Source organism: Antechinus flavipes, chromosome 3 (genome assembly GCF_016432865.1).
Source record: "Antechinus flavipes isolate AdamAnt ecotype Samford, QLD, Australia chromosome 3, AdamAnt_v2, whole genome shotgun sequence".
NCBI classification, from domain to species: domain Eukaryota; kingdom Metazoa; phylum Chordata; class Mammalia; order Dasyuromorphia; family Dasyuridae; genus Antechinus; species Antechinus flavipes.
The window spans coordinates 168,016,406-168,033,052 of NC_067400.1; the positions used below are offsets into that span (position 1 = coordinate 168,016,406).

At 36.3% G+C, this 16,647-nt stretch overlaps 1 protein-coding gene across 1 annotated transcript in view; it reads left to right on the forward strand.

Moving 5' to 3' along the window:
- Positions 1-513: 513 nt before the first annotated feature.
- The window catches only part of NAXD (NAD(P)HX dehydratase), an 86,174-nt gene continuing 70,040 nt past the window's right edge, over positions 514-16,647 (forward strand). The window contains exon 1 of the mRNA XM_051984189.1: positions 514-582. The gene's annotated coding sequence lies outside the window, so the exon portion shown is untranslated. The remainder of the gene's footprint in view (positions 583-16,647) is intronic.

Below are 16,647 nucleotides of genomic sequence, written 5' to 3' on the forward strand. Positions count from 1 at the left end.
TAACAGAGTAGCCCTGAAAATATATGTTTCCTTCTACACCTATAGTCCATCAACTCTCTATCAAGAGATAGGAGATGCTCTGATATTTTGATTGGTATCTTCATTTATTCAAGTTCTAAAATCTTTTAATTAACATTATTGTGCTCTTCATTGTGCAAATTGTTTTCTTTATTCTATTTGTTTTTCTTTGCATCTTTTCAACCAAGTTTCTTTAAATGAATGAACAAAAAAAAGCATTTATGAAGTATATACTATATGAAAAGCCCTATATTAAGTAGTGAGGTTACAATAGACACTCCCTGTACTCAGAACTCTCATATTCTAATGGGGGAGATAACATATATGTGAAGTTTCAGCTAAAATCCAGCAGCATTCGAGTGGAGCAGGAAATAGGAGCAATGCAATACCCAGAAGCAGGGAGTAACTATGATATCATAACCAGCAGAAAGTTGTCATAGAAGATACCTAGCAAAACCTCTTGTGACGTATACCTCACAGAAATACAATGACATTGCCAGAAGAAATCAGTGGCTCTGCAGCATTGAAGGAATGAGTTACCTATCCTGCCATGCATCTGCCCCGGTAATAATATGTGTTCCCTTATGCGTGTGTCCCTTAAATGTGATTCCTATTTGTGCCTTCTCCTACTGAAGGTATTTGTCTTTATGGGAGGGAATAGGAGAGAATAAACATTTATTTAGTACCTGCTATGTGCCACTATACTATTTTTAAAATGTATTTATATACTTTTTTTCACTATTCTAATCACTTTTATGATCTCATTTCCTCACAACAATTGGAGAAATTGAGGCAGATAGTGCTTAAATGACTTGCCCAGAAACATACAGCCAGTGTCTAAGGCCAGATTTGAGTTTTTCTTCTTGACTCCAGACTCAGGGCTCTTCCCACTGTATCACCAGCTATGGGAGAAGATTCTCCAATCCTATGGGGAATTTTTCTTTATTATGTTATTGGACTAGAGTTATATGTTATTTCATTAAATTCCTTTTTTTTAATTATGTTATTGGACTAGAATTATATGTTATTTCATTAAATGCCTTTTCTTCAAGCCAGTTTCCTCTGTCTTGCTAGTAAGAGTAAACACAATGGTAAAGGATTATTAGCTATAGTTTTGAGAGATTATTGACCCACAGAGGACTTTAAACCTGGAGCAGTTTCATGGAAGAAGAGCACCCCAGAACTACATCTTTATTAGGAAAAGTAAGTGCTCCTGAATTTGGATTACAAGATACCTAGATATGAGTTTTTTCTTTGTTTCTTACTAGTTCTATGACCACAGGAAGGTTGATTCACTTTTATGAAATGCTCTATTGATTTTTATTGACTTGCGATCTTCTAAATATATTAAATGACAGTTTAAAAGGATATAACTCAAAATTTTTATCTTTCAGATATCTTAGCAAAATAGGACCTATAGACCTTAAGGTTAAACTGGCAATTATGTCTTCCTTTTTTCATCTCTCCTAATCTAGAACCTAACAGCTAGTTATCCTTAGACAACTTAGCTATAACTAGAGGAAGGGTCTTTGGTTGGGGCATTCCTAGTTTCTAAAATCCTGACTCCATTCTGACACTGAGACATTCAAAAAAAAATGCAAGAAGCCATTTTACCAGGGAAGGTCATGAAGTCTATGATTTTGGGGGTAATAAAAGTTACCATAGATAAATATATGGATTTAGTTCAATTTGACAAACATTTATTATATATCTATTATGTACAGGTCACCATGCTAAAATGATAGATGATTTGAAGATGAGTAAGACATGTTTTTGACATGACTTTCATTCTATCTTAAATTAAACAAATGTTTTGTTATACGGTTATTTTTTAAGCCCTACTTTTAGTCCTTCCATCCTCCTTCACATGATGGTCCTATACTCACGGGAATTCACTGGAATTCAGTTTCCTGGTATGTAAAATGAGAAAATAAGACTAAATGACTTCCCCATCTACAGTCATAAGAAATATGCTCTAAATCACTATTGATTAGAGAAAGGCAATTAAAACAACTCTAAAATACTACATCACACTTTTGATTGACTAACATGACAGGAAAAGATAATTATGAATGTTGGAGGGGATGTGGGAAAATTGGGACACCAATGCATTTTTGGTGGAGTTGTGAAATGATCCAACCATTCTGGAGAGCAATTTGGAATTATGCCCAAAGGGTTATATATTTGATCCAGAAGTGCTACGACTGGGTTCATATGCCAAGGAAATCATAAAGGAGGGAAAAGGATGACCCACATATGCAAATATGTTAGTAAGCAACTCTTTTTGTAGTGGCAAATAACTAGAAAATGAGTGGATGCCCTTCAATTGGGAAATGACTGAATAAGTTATTTATTATGATATATGAAAGTAATTAATTATGTATAAAAAATGATGGACAAACTGACTTTAAAAAGGCCTGGAAAGATTTACATGAACTGATGCTGAGTGAAACAAGTAGAACCAGGAATACAGTATATACAGTAACAGCAAGATTGTGTGATAATAACTATGAAAGATTTGATTCTTCTCAGCAGTTCAGTGATCCAAGGCAATCCCAATAAACTTTGGATAGAAAACTCCATCTGCATCCAGAGAGAGAACTATGGGGAATGAATATAAAGCAATGCTTGCTATGTTCACTTCTATTTTCTGTTGTTTTTTTCTCTCATGGTTTTTCCCTTTTGTTGTAATATTTCTCACAAACATATATATATAATGTACACCAAACAAAAAAAATAAAACAATAAAAATGTTAAAAAAAAAAAAAAAAAAGACTAAATAGGTTCTAAGATACCTCTCAACTCTAAATCTATAATGTCCAACAGTATATGCCTCGTTCTGTATTTGTCGTTCTCCTTTTCTCTCCTGAGAAGACAGAACTGTAATGAGGTGTTAGTCAACTATCAACAAATCAATCATCATATATTTATCAAGTCTACTATACCCAGAGGAATTCTTTTTTTTTTTTATTATAACTTTTTATTGACAGTACATATGCATGGGTAATTTTTTACAACATTGTCCCTTGCACTTAACATCTGTTCTGACTTTTCCCTTCCCTCCCTCCACCCCCTCCCCTAGATGGCAGGCAGTCTTATACATGTTAAATATGTTATAGTATATCTTAGATATAGTATATCTAAGATATAGTATATCTTATATTCTGCACACACAATATATATGTGCAGAACCAAACAGTTCTCTCGTTGCACAGGAAGAATTGGATTCAGAAGGTAAAAATAACCCGGAAGAAAAACAAAAATGCAAATAGTTCACACTCATTTCTCAGTGTTCCTTTTCTGAGTGTAGCTGATTCTGTCCATCATTGATCAATTGTTACTGAATTAGATCTTCTCTTTGTCAAAGAAATCCACTTCCATCAGAATACATCCTCATACAGTATCGTTGTTGGAAGTATATAATGATCTCCTGGTTCTGCTCATTTCACTCTGCATCAGTTCATATAAGTCTCTCCAAGCCTCTCTGTATTCATCTTGCTGGTCATTTCTTACAGAACAATAATATTCCATAACATTCATATACCACAATTTACCCAGCCATTCTCCAATTGATGGGCATCCATTCATTTTCCAGTTTCTAGCTACTACAAACAGGGCTGCCACAAACATTTTGGCACATACAGGTCCCTTTCCCTTCTTTAGTATTTCTTTGGGATATAAGCCCAATAGAAACACTGCTGGATCTAAGGGTATGCACAATTTGATAACTTTTTGGGCATAATTCCAGATTGCTCTCCAGAATGGTTGGATTCATTCACAACTCCACCAACAATGCATTGGTGTCCCAGTTTTCCCCCATCCCCTCCAACATTCATCATTATTTTTTCCTTTCATCTTAGCCAATCTGACTGATGTGTAATAGTATCTCAGAGTTGTCTTAATTTGCATTTCTCTGATCAATAGTGAGTTGGAACACTCTTTCATATGAGTGGAAATAGTTTCAATTTGTCATCTGAAAATTGTCTGTTCATATCCTTTGACCATTTATCAATTGGAGAATGGCTTGATTTATTATAACTTAGAGTCAATTCTCTACATATTTTGGAAAAGAGGACTTTAACTGTAAAAATGTTTTCCTAGTTTGTTGCTTCCCTTCTAATCTTGTTTGCATTTGTTTTGTTTGTACAAAGATTTTTTTTAAATTTGATATAATCAAAATTTTCTATCTTGTGATCAATAATGATCCCTAGTTCTTCTTTGGTCCCAAATTCCTTCCTCCTCCACAAGTCTGAGAGGTAAACTATTCTATGTTCCTCTAATTTATTTATAATCTCGTTCTTTATGCCTAAATCATGGACCTATTTTGATCTTATCTTGGTATACAGTATTAAGTGTGGGTCCATGCCTAATTTTTGCCATACTAATTTCCAGTTTTCCAAGCAGTTTTTGTCAAATAATGAATTCTTATCCCTAAAGTTGGGATCTTTGGGTTTGTCAAACACTAGATGGCTATAGTTATTGACAATTTTGTCCTGTGAACATAACCTATTCCACTGATTAACTAATCTATTTCTTAGACAATACCAAATGATTTTGGTGACCGCTGCTTTATAATATACTTTTAGATCAAGTACAGCTAGGCCACCTTCATTTGATTTTTTTTTTCATTAATTCCCTTGACATTCTTGGCCTTTTGTTTTTTCCATATGAATTTTGTTGTTATTTTTTCTAAGTCATTAAAATAGTTTCTTGGGAGTCTGATTGGCATAGTACTAAATAAATAGATTAGTTTAGGGAGTATTGTCATCTTTATTATATTCGCTCAGCCTATCCAAGAGCACTTAATATTTTTCCAATTACTTAAATTTGACTTCATTTAAGTGGAAAGTGTTTTGTAATTTTGCTCATATAATTCCTGACTTTCCTTTGGTAGATAGATTCCAAATCTATGACAAATGTTATTGACAATTATTTTGAATGGAATTTCTCTTTGTATCTCTTGCTGCTGGGTTTTGTTGGTGATATATAAAAATACTGAGGATTTATGTGGATTTATTTTGTATCCTGCAACTTTGCTAAAGTTGTGAATTATTTCTAATAGCTTTTTAGTAGAATCTCACCCAGAGGAATTCTAATTGTTTTTTATTTCCTGCTTTATAAAACCTTGTTGAGAAATATTTCAGTGAAGTAGAGCTTAGAATGAGAACTGAGCTTGATTTCCTACTATGAGAACTGAGCTTGACTTCCTACTTTGCAAGCTCAGATGACAGTGTTTAGGAGCCTAAGTTTTCTTTAAAATAGAGTTAATGATCTATCTTTTAATTAAATCATAGCACTATTAGGCAGCCCAAATGAAAGACAGCATATTGTAGTGGAAAAGGTTAGATTTAAAGTCCAGGTAGCTGAGTTCAAATCTTGATTCCCCTGCTATTGCTGTGTGACCTCAAACAAGTCTCTCTAGTTCTGTAGTCTCCTGAACTTCCTTTCTTTTAGAATGAAGAGCAAAAAAACACCTCTAAGGTCCTTCTAATTTTTTTTTCAATGTTCTTTGAAATCAGATCTGTGAAAGTTCTGTGGGAATTATAAAACATTTAAGTTGTTATTTCTAACCTGAGCTCAAAAAATATCTTGAACGAAAAAGACATTTTGGAATTTGTTTTAATAAATAACAGTAATATGGGGATGGTAACTTTGTCTAAGACACAGTAAATGCAGATCTTTATTCAATAAGGCAATAAAAATATTGTAAGCAAGGGAATAGCAAATCTGCCTGAAGGCTTATATAAAAAATACACAACAGCTCTGCAGCTATTACCTTAAAGATTTATACTCATAAATACTGGATACACTTTGCTGGGCATATGAAGATGTTATTAGATTCTTCCCAGCAAAAAGTTATCAGCACAGGCAAAAGAATTCTATTATAAAACACCCTAGGACATGCTGGGCTCAGTGATATGCAGTCATGCTAATTACTCTACTGTTGCTCAAAACATTTTGGGGAAACTCTTCTATTGGACTGATATCTAGAAATCACTCGAGAACCAAAATATCATTTTTTAATAGTCACATTTTATTTTTATTTTGTACAAAATACCAAAAATGACATCATCTAGCATGATGACTCAATTTATTCAATAGAATTGCCTCCCTTAATTTATTTTTGTTCAGGTGTATCAGTTGTGACTAATTCTTTGTGACCCCATTTGGGGTTTTCTTGGCAAAAATACTAGAGTGGTTTCCCATTTCCTTCTCTAACTCTTTTTACAGATGAGGAATCTGAGATAAACAGGGTTAATTTACTTGCTAAGTAAAAGCTAGTATCTGAGACTTGAACTCACATCTTTTCTGATTCCTGACACTGCATCACCTAGCTACCCTCTAAGTTTGGCTGAGCTCAGACCCACCTTATATCATTTAAGCTTGATATGTAGATGAGGTGAGAATATTTTTCAATTAAACCATCACTTATAAATCCTAGAATAGGGATTCTTATCCCAGGGTCCATAGACACCAAAGGGGAACATTCATAGATTTCAGGGTATCTGTGAATTTGGATATGGAAAAGAAAATACATCTTTATCTTTACTAACTGAAATGAAATTTGGCATTTCTTTAAGTTATGAAATGTATGTAGATTCAATTTCATAAATTATTTTGATAAAGGACTCAAAGGATTCACTATTCTTGCAAAAGAGTCCATGACGCAGAGGTTAAGAAATCCTGATTTAAAACAAAGACTGAAAGGCCTTAAAACAAGAATCATGTTTAGATAGGTCAAAATAATTTGGTCATGTCCCACAGGGATTGCCTATAAATTATCATGTGAGTTGAGAAGGGATTGAATTCTAGAAATTGGAACAAATATGACTTCTCATCACTTACCACATAGGAACATCCTTAAACGGAGGATTGGAATAGAAGCTTTGCTTTTCCCTTAGCCAAATCTACTCTTCCTCTTTTCAATACTGTTGGGTTCATAAATGTATATGAGTGGAAAGAAGGGGATGTATACAAGAAATGTTTCAAGGACAGAGACAAAGTTTGACAATGGATTGGATATGTGGGCTAAGAGAGAAAAAATCATTGAGACTGCGAGTCTGATTGGAATCCTAGTTATATTCGTGATAGTTTTAGGAAAGTTGGGAAGAGGGAAGAGTCCGGAGAAAAAGACAATGATTTCAATTAGGCATGTGCACAAATACACACATATCCAGGATATGATGAGATCACAAAATGATCAAGCCAAAAAACCAAAGAAACATGGGCAGGACAAAACTTGGGGATCAGTTAGTGGTGTGTGGGATGGAGGCTAGACCCCCTTTCCCAAATTAACTAATCAGAGACATATTTAGGTACAAAGAGAAAGCATTTATTTAGTTGCTGCAGGGAAAGGCCCCCACACACCCAAGAGACATCTCAGCTCCCAACATGTGCTCATCAACTTGACCAGCAAGAAGTAGTAACTGGTTAAATAGCAAAAGACCCAAGCCTTTTCATTGGATAGACTGAAAGGAAGTAACCATCATTGACCAATGATCACTAATGCTGTCTGCTTCCTGTGGGTTATGTCACTTCCTGTAACTTCCTGTCACTAATTTAGGGTCTGACCTTTAGAGACCTCTAGGCCTTGAGATCATGTAACTTCCTGCAACATAAGGTCCAAGACCTCATCTTCCTGCTCTAAAGACCTCTGGGAATAGGGATCACGTGACATAGGCCTATACTTTGAGAAAACTGTACCCCGTTAGTCCCATTCAGTGGGCATATCATGGAGAAAGAGCCAACCGGAGGAGAGCAATGTCATAAAAATTCAAAGAAAAAAGTATTCAGAAGGAGAATGTGATTTAGAATTGTCAAATGCCATAGAGCAATCAAGAAGGAGACTAAGGAAAAAGTCATTAGTATTGACAAGAGGTCACCCAGTTGATGACTTCTTTTTTTAAATTGTGTACTAAGACATAGAAGGGTTGAGATGTGTGCCTATGTGAAGGATTATCCTTAACGATAAAATTAAGGATCTTTGATTTAAATATTTAAAACACAAGACTACTGAATATGGACAGCTCCATTTTCATTCTTACACGTACTATGCAATATAGCAAAAACTAAGTTTATATTAATGATAAAAATAAACTATCACAGAGCTACATACTCTGTTGATTAAGGATGTTGTATTAAGAGATACATTTCTAGTTGGCAAGTCTTCCTAACTGGAACTGACTTAATTATAGAACACTTTCATTTATCCTCATTAGTGATCTGACATTCAAATAATAGATAGCTAGGGTGTAAACAGAACAAGCCACCTACAAGAAAACACCATGTAAACATGCAGATACACAGAGCACTTAGACACATCCTGAGAAAATTTTAGTCCTGTAATATAAAATTAGTTCTAGTTCTCATGATTAAATAAATAAATTTAGCCAGAGAGTTAATGGAATATGTCATAACTTTCTATTTTTTTAGTGGGGGAAATATAGACCAGTGATGCAAGGCTCTCCTGGTATAGCAACTTTTTAAAAAAAATATAGGGAGCTTTAAAAAAAAAAAAAAAAGCTTTAGTCTGGGACACTAAAAGGTGATATTAATGGGGCACAAGGGTATAGAAGAGCCAGGACTCTTTCCATATGAGCCACCAAATATTGGGGTATGGGAGTTAAAAACCAAAAAATATATTAGGGTTTCTATCTGATGTTTTGAAGTGTCTAAAAAGAATTTGTCAGCTTAGGCCATCTCCAAATCTAGAGGTAAAGGTTTCATTACACTGCTGGCAATGGACTAATTTCCAAGGGGAAAAACTTGGACTAAATTTCCTAGTGAACTTACAATTAACAAGGGATAAGATGCCATTAAAGCAGGAGTAGTGAGCTAACCCTAAAAGGAGTTAGGTAAGAAGTAGGATACCAGAAAGTTCTTTTATAAGAGAAAAATAATTTAGGAGATTGACATCATAATTTGACCTTCTGATTAGATACTGTAATTGTGAAGTCATGATAATTTTGTTAATTCAAGGAACAGAACAAGGAATTTAACCAAGGGCCTATTGCAATAAAGGTCCACTTAAAGATAACAAAAGACCTAAAGAATGAAAGGCCCTGAAGTCCCTACTATCAATATGGTTGGCCTAACTTCACTTAGCAAGACTCTATCAAAATACCTAAGTTTTTATGCCTTTCTCATTATTGTCAGAGCAGGGGACAGAACGCTAGGCCTGGAATTAGAAAGACCTCAGTTAAAATAGGAAGAACTGAGTTCGAATGTAGCTTCAGAATTTTATTCACTGTGAACCTGTAATAGAACTAGACCCCCTGATCTTTTTGGAGGGTGAGCTACCTGGCCTGGGGAAATTCCTAAAAATGATCCCCACCCACTTGAATCTCCCTTGGGAAGCTACCTGGTTTCTCATGGGAATCTCTCATGTCCCAATTGATCTTCGAATCACTTTAGTCTGGGAAACAATCACCACCCTTTATTGAATTGAAAATTAGCCCTTTAATGGAAGGCTAATAAAAAAAACTACTCTGTACCTCAAACGTTTGCTAATTTTTATCTGGAACTGGCCCTCTGGGAAGTTGTTTCTCAGTGTAATAAACCCCTTTTCTTTTTTTTTTGCCAAAAAACTATCCTGCAGATAGGTACTATGAATTCTTTCGCAAAAACTTGCGACACTGGCCTAGAAACCCCATCAGTGTTAGGGTATCTCTCCGCCCCTCATTTTTTACACCTCAACAATCCTATATAACTATTTTGCCTTAGTTTCCTTACCTATAAAATTGGTGAGATTAAATTCAGGGAACCAAAGAGATTAGGGTTCCTGGTGGTCAGGGAGTTAAGTGATGAGGTTAGTGGCAGTTCAGGGAACCAAATGAAGGGGTTTGGCTCCCTTCAATCCCCTTTGGATTTAGTGCAAGGTAGGGAATTGTGGGAATCCCCTTCTGGCAGCACAGATTCTTAAAGGAATTTATGAACCCAAAAAGCTAGACTGATAAAAAGAAGTTTATTATTGGCATTGGGAAGTCATCCTTTCCTATGCATAAATAGAAAGACTAAATCCCTTACTGGCAAGGTCCTGATACAGAAGTGAAGTTTAGCAGAGAAATCCCGACAGAGAGGTATCAAATCTTCTTAAGGAAATAGGTGGGGGAGATAGAGGGTAACACTGAAAGAGAATATTATTTCAGCAGGCAGAATTTGCAGCTATGTCAGGGATGGCACATTACCTCCTCTGTAAGGACTGAGCCCCAAGTTGCCGTTTTTATAAGGAAATGTGAGACAGAAGTTTCAATTGAATGAGATATTCCCTCAGTGCTATCACTGCCTGCAAGCCTAGATGAGACCACTTACTGGGAGTGGTTTTGAGTAGGGGTAGAAAATCTTGGAATTGAATACTTCAAATAGTCCCACCAAGATAAACCACTTTATCTTGGTTCCTTGGGGAGGGAGGATTCAAGGAGATATTCTCCTTAAAGGAGTTTTAGAGAGTTTCAAGACTCCCTCATCAAAATGAGCTGGAAAAGGAAATGGCAAACTGTTCTAGTACTTTTTATCAAAAAAAAAAACAAAAAAACATAAAACAAGACCTCAATTGGAGTGAGGAAAATATAACTGAAACATTCGAACAACAATAACAAATTAGCATAGAAAATGCTACCTACATCGCCTGGTGTAAGAAGTTTGGAGTGCCAGTGGAGAAGATTTATAATAAAACACAGAGGGAGAAGTTTGCCTGGGCAATCGATATGGCAGATGAAGAGTTTGAGTTCTAAACTAGTATTTCTGTATCTATTTTTGAATCGTTGAGGTTTTCGATTATTAAACAACATTGGGAGGAATTTTGTACAATGAAGTATTTTACTAAAGATATATTTGGTTCTGCAAAAAAAAAAAAAAAAATGCTACCTAAATGTTAGCTACTTATTACTACTATTTTGTTTGCTTGATAGTCCTACAAAATTATATTAATATTCTACAACTCTATGGAATTTAAAAATGTATTATTCAGATATTTCATTCTTTTTATCATAACAGTAAGATGACATGAAAGAGAAATTGTGTGGAACATACAGAACTTGTGAGCAGCTTTTTTTGTGATTTTTGTGATTTGCTACCAATGTTACTTCTTTTTTTTCCTACCATTACAGTAGCATCATCAGGGCCAATTCCTCCTTCACTTTTCTAGGCAGGTATCCAACTGAAGTTGAAAATCAGTTCGCATATTACATTATTCTTGCTTGGGTAACCATCACTGCTTGTATTATCCCAGAACATTTCAAGTCCCTTATTTCTAAAGCAATACACTTTACAGAAATGGTTTTTGCTTACTGACCCAGTAATATATTTGTTGTAGTTAGCCAAGCAAAGAGTTTAAATTTCATCTTGTTTCTTAAAATGGTGAGTTGGACCCAAAACAAGAACTTAACTGTATAGCCCTAGACATGGAGTTAGGAAGACCTGATACTAGCTATATAACACTAGACAAGTAATTATCTGCCTCAGTTTCTTCTTCTCTGTAAAATGGGGATGAAAATAGCAGCTACCTTCTTGATGTTGTGAGAATCAAATGAGATAATAATTGTAAAGTGCTTAGAACAATGCCTGGCATATAACAGATGCTTAATAAAATCTTATTTCCTTCGCTGTGGGCTGGGCAAAGACATCAATATGGAAAATGAAATGTTAAAGGTGATGATCCCTAAAAAAGGTTCAGTTGGCCACCTTAGAGAGTGTGTGAAAGATAGCAATGTTCAATAAGCCCAGAAAAGTACATTGGGGCCAGACTTTAGTGTGGATCTTTTGAATAATCAGTCATGCATTTTATGGCTAGAGTCCCTGATATTCAATTTAATATCTATTGTGAGGCCATATAATTCAAATTTGTTCAATTCAACAAATATTTCTTAAGCACATACCATATAGTAAAAGACACTATGTTAGCAGTGTTTGAGAGTCAGTTTGTAGTCAGAGTGAAAGAATTCAAGAAGATTCTCTTGTCACAAGAGACTTCATTGTGCAAGGCTGTGAATTTTAAAAAGAGAGATAAGGAAGACTATAATTTAGGGAAAGAGATAAATAAGACCTATTACAAAAAGACAAAAAGTCAGAATGGAAGTTCTAAAGAGGGCAAATAAGGAGTAATAGATAAGAAATTTTAATTGCTCCACATTCCTTACCTTCCTCAGCTAGATATTCAGTTTAGAGTGGACCCTGAGTTGCAATCCTTTATGGGAGGATACTCTGGCAAAAACAAAACTACCTGCCCTCAGGAAGCCTACAAGGAGCTCAAATTCGTGAGAGACAAACTAGGATTAAATTTCCACAACACAGTTAAAATTAAATTCCTCAGAAACCTTGAGCAGACAATGAGAAATGTTGAAAAGCTGTTTCCCTAGAATGTTGTATGTTTCAAGGTAATGTAAGATAATTAAGAATCTCCGACCAGTGAGCTTTCAGGAGAAATTGACTTAGCTGCAGAATTCTGATGGGGGGGAGGGAGGGAGAATGTCTATGCTAGAAACTGACTTATACTGTGTCGCGAGGGGGGGGGGGGGTGAGAGGAGTGGGGGAGGGGGAGGGGGAGGGGGTAAATGACAGAGAGGCGGCTTTTCTATATAGCGCTAGCTTAATGAAGCTCAAGCAGAGTATCCTCTTCCCAGTGCAGCAATAACACAAATCTACACACAATAGGTCCGGGAAGAGGCTATTCCAGGTGTCAGAGGCGTTCCTAGGGTGTCAGAGGAACTGTTCCCCTAGTCAATTAAAGATAAAGTGGGAGGAGACTAATCTAGAAAATCTTCCTTTGGCTTTTGTAAGGTAACACCCCTTCCCGGGGAGTGTGCCCGCTTCTTCTGAGAAGCCTAAGACCTTTAGTCTCTCTCACTTTTTCAATAAAACATTACAGACTTGAAATTTTGTCTAGGGTCTTGTTTCTAACAAATTTGGGACACAAACGCAACCGTAAAAGCATTTGAAACAAACAACCCCCCCTCCACCCCATAAATAACAAGAAAGAGAAATAAGTAATAAGAGCATTTGCAACATTCAGGTGCACATGAAAGCCAGCTCCTGTGCCAGGTGGCTCCTAATGTAATCTGCCTTTAATGTTTATAATTCTTTCACCCCGCAGGGGAAAGAAATACCAACTTCTACCGTATAGTGCTTCCTGCACAATAATGTTTATCTCTTGGAGAGTCTTTCTTTAGGCAGCCTGACCACTTGAGACGGTTGGGGAATGGTAACAAAAGCCTTACTTAAACTAACACCAGTAAAGTCCTGCACTGAAACCTGGGTTCTGAGATACCATGGTCATATTACTTCATTTGGCTCTCTATTATTCGTCCTTCCCCTTTTTGCTTCGCCTAATCTTGCTTTACAAAAAAAAAAAAAAAAAAAAAAAAAAAAAACAACCTCTTATGTAACTCAGGTTTATCTGGGCATTCCTAGTTCACTTAAGGACCTTTTGAGCATGCCCAGTTTGCCTAAATGGGGCTCGATGAACTCCTGACTGGAGGGGATATAATCCTCCTCTTTGCAAAATTTCAGTGTTTGGGAAAGGAAAGATGATTTCTTCCTCCTTAGTCCCCAAGGAGCACAATCCCAGTTTCAAATCTAAAACCCGCTTCTCTCTCAAGCCCCAAACACTTTCAATTCTCAGGACATCCATGTAGGGTTAGCTTAATGTCAACTGTATAGGAACAATTTTGAATACTTTTATTCAGCCTACTAGTTTATCTAACATTTGCATAAATTATACCATATCTACTAGCATTGATAAAACGATAGTATTTTTCAAATTTTAAGTCAATGAGAGCAGCTGACTGGATAAAGTGCCTGGCCAGGAGGCAAGAAGACTCATTTTCCTTAAATTCAAATCTGGTCTCAGATACTTTGCAGATTGTGATTTTAGGCAAGTCACTTAATCCTGTTTGCCCTCCTGTTTCCACATCTATAAAATAAACTGGAAAAGGAAATGGCAAAGTACACCAGTACAACAACCCACAGAATTGCTTCTAAGATTCCAGGAGGAATAACAGAGAAAGGAACTTCCTTTCCCTGTCACTAGTACAATTTTCACTAGTCCATAAAGTCTTCACTATGAATAAACGGGGATCTTTATCTTCTGGGTTCAGGGAATAAGATTCAGCAGAAACAAAATAGTTGGAAAAGAGGAATGATTGGCTCAGTCTCACCAGTTTTAAAGATATGAGCAGCCAACTGCCATTTCCATCCACACAACAGAGAACCCAGAGGTTTCCATGGTAGGCAATCCAGGGTAATTTAAGGAAGTAATCAAAATTATTGCATACTTTAAAGTACAATACTTATATAAATATATCAAATTATTTAATTAAAAAAATTTAAATCAAAGTCTAGAAATGTTAAACTAGCATTGAATTTTCTCCAAAGAGGAGCATACAGTTTGAAAGATTAATTGTACTGGGTTCAGACATAGATGGCATTAAGAGAATAGGTTACTACTTGAGGAAAGGCCTTGAGGGAGAGATCTGGAATTTTTGTCCTTCAATAATGACTGAATACTCCCCACCAACCCTCCACCCTGGGAAATAAGTGGCAGAAGTCTTCCATTGAGGGGCTGTAAGTATCCAGTCCTTCCTTTCAGTAGAGGTTTCTGGCCCTTTAACAAGAAATTCAGTGGAACAATGATTAATTTTTTTTCTTTATAGGTTTTTGTCTTAAATTGTGATGAATTTTAAATATGAATTAAAACATAAGCTAATAAAAATACTCCAAGTGATCTTTGTAAAATTTATGTGGACTTACTCTCTTCCTCTGGCTATTATCTGCTATTATCAGATGTAACCAATTCTCTTTAACAACCTCCATTGTCTCTTCTCCAACCTCTTGAGTATCTTTAAACAACCTTTGAGATAATTGATTAGTATATCTTTTGACAGGTCTAGGACCCGGTCTGCCAGATACATTCTATCTGACTCCTTGATCCCTCACTCTGAGTTCCCATCTTTATTTCCCAGATTTCCTTGAGAAACTGCTGAGGCTTTATTTTCTCTATAAAAGATTTGCTCTTGAAGATCTTTGCTAAATCCTTTTTAGGACTAAGCCCTCAAATGGGTTTAAGAGTTTCTCTCTTTCCTCATAGTGCCTTCCCTTTAATGGTGTCTTTCTCCTTACTATAGCCAATTCTGGTTAGTTTGATAAATTTTGGCTCTAACCTGCCAGTCAATGGCTTACTCCCATATTATGAAAATGTCCTTTCTTCTGGAACTTGTCTTTTCCTTTCTCACTATATGCTCTCCCAACTCTTATTTCATATATGCCAATCCTGGTCCCTATTTTAGCTCTTTTTCTGTCTTTAACCTCTTCCCCTAAATAAACCTACCTTTTGGCAAAGAGAATGGCCATTGTGAATCTGTTACAGTTTATTTCAAAGTATGAATTGCTACTACTACCTCATCAAAATTGTTTTGATACCAGGAAATGTTGAACACTTCCTAACTCTTTTCCGACAGAATTCTAAATTAGTGAGTTGGCTCAGATTGATGAGGTTTAGATTTAGGGAACCAAAATGAAATTAGGGTTTCTAGTGGTCAGGGAGTTAAATGATAAGGTCGAGAGGCAGGTTTGGGATTCAGGGAACCAAATGGAGAGTTAGGCTCCCCTGCAACAACCCCTTGGGATTCAGTGCAAGGGTAGGGAGTTTTGGGGATTCCCTTCTGGTGGCACAGAGGTTCTCTGTAAAAGAATTTACAGACCCCAAAACCTAGATTGATAAGAGGTTTATTATGGGGATTGGAAGTAAGGCTAGAAATCCTGACAGAGAGGCATAAAGTCTGGTTAGGGAAAATAGGTGAGCGTAAAGAGAGAATGACACTGGAAAGAGTATTCCAGTGGACAGAGACCCTTGGCATCCCAAGCATGGCATAGGATGGCATATTTGGAATCTCTGCAAAGAGAGGGTTTTAGTTTGGCTCTTCTACAATAGGAGCTTTGGCCACAAGCTGAAGGGGGCTCCTCACTGGGTTTCAGCTTGAGCTGGAATTTGAATTGAATTCAATGAGTTTCAGGACTGAGCCTACACTACCCAGGTAACAAGGATGAAACTGTTTGTCCCTTGTCCCTCGGGGCGAGGTCCCTCACTGAGGCAGAGTTGAAGGAGATTTTCTCCTTTAAGGATTTTTAGAGTTTCAGCGTCCCCTCTTCAATATGAAGCATAAAGTAAGTGTTCAAACATCAGACTAGGCTTCCTGACTCTGGAATTTCTCTCCCATATATGCAACAGAAACTCCCTCACCCTGGAAATTCATTGTACCTCTGGATTTCTCATTCTGGAAATATCCTTCGTCCTTGTGGCCACTTCCTTTGATGGGCTGATTCCTCCTAGAGCCTCCATTTAAGGAGGATATCAAGGCCAGCCATGTCTTTATTCTTCTTCAGCTTCCTTTTAGGTGTTGAGGCAGCTAGTAGTTAAGTGGATAGGAACCTAGACCTAGAGTCCGGAAACTCTTAAATTAAAAATCTAGCCTCAAGCACTTACTGGTTGTGTGATCTAAATAAAGGCACTTAACTGCTTACAGTTGTTTTCACCTGTAAAATGAAAAATTTACATTTCCTGTACTTCTACTCTATATGTATCAATGTATCTATTTATTTACATCTTTTCTCCTTTATTATTAAACTCTTGGATGA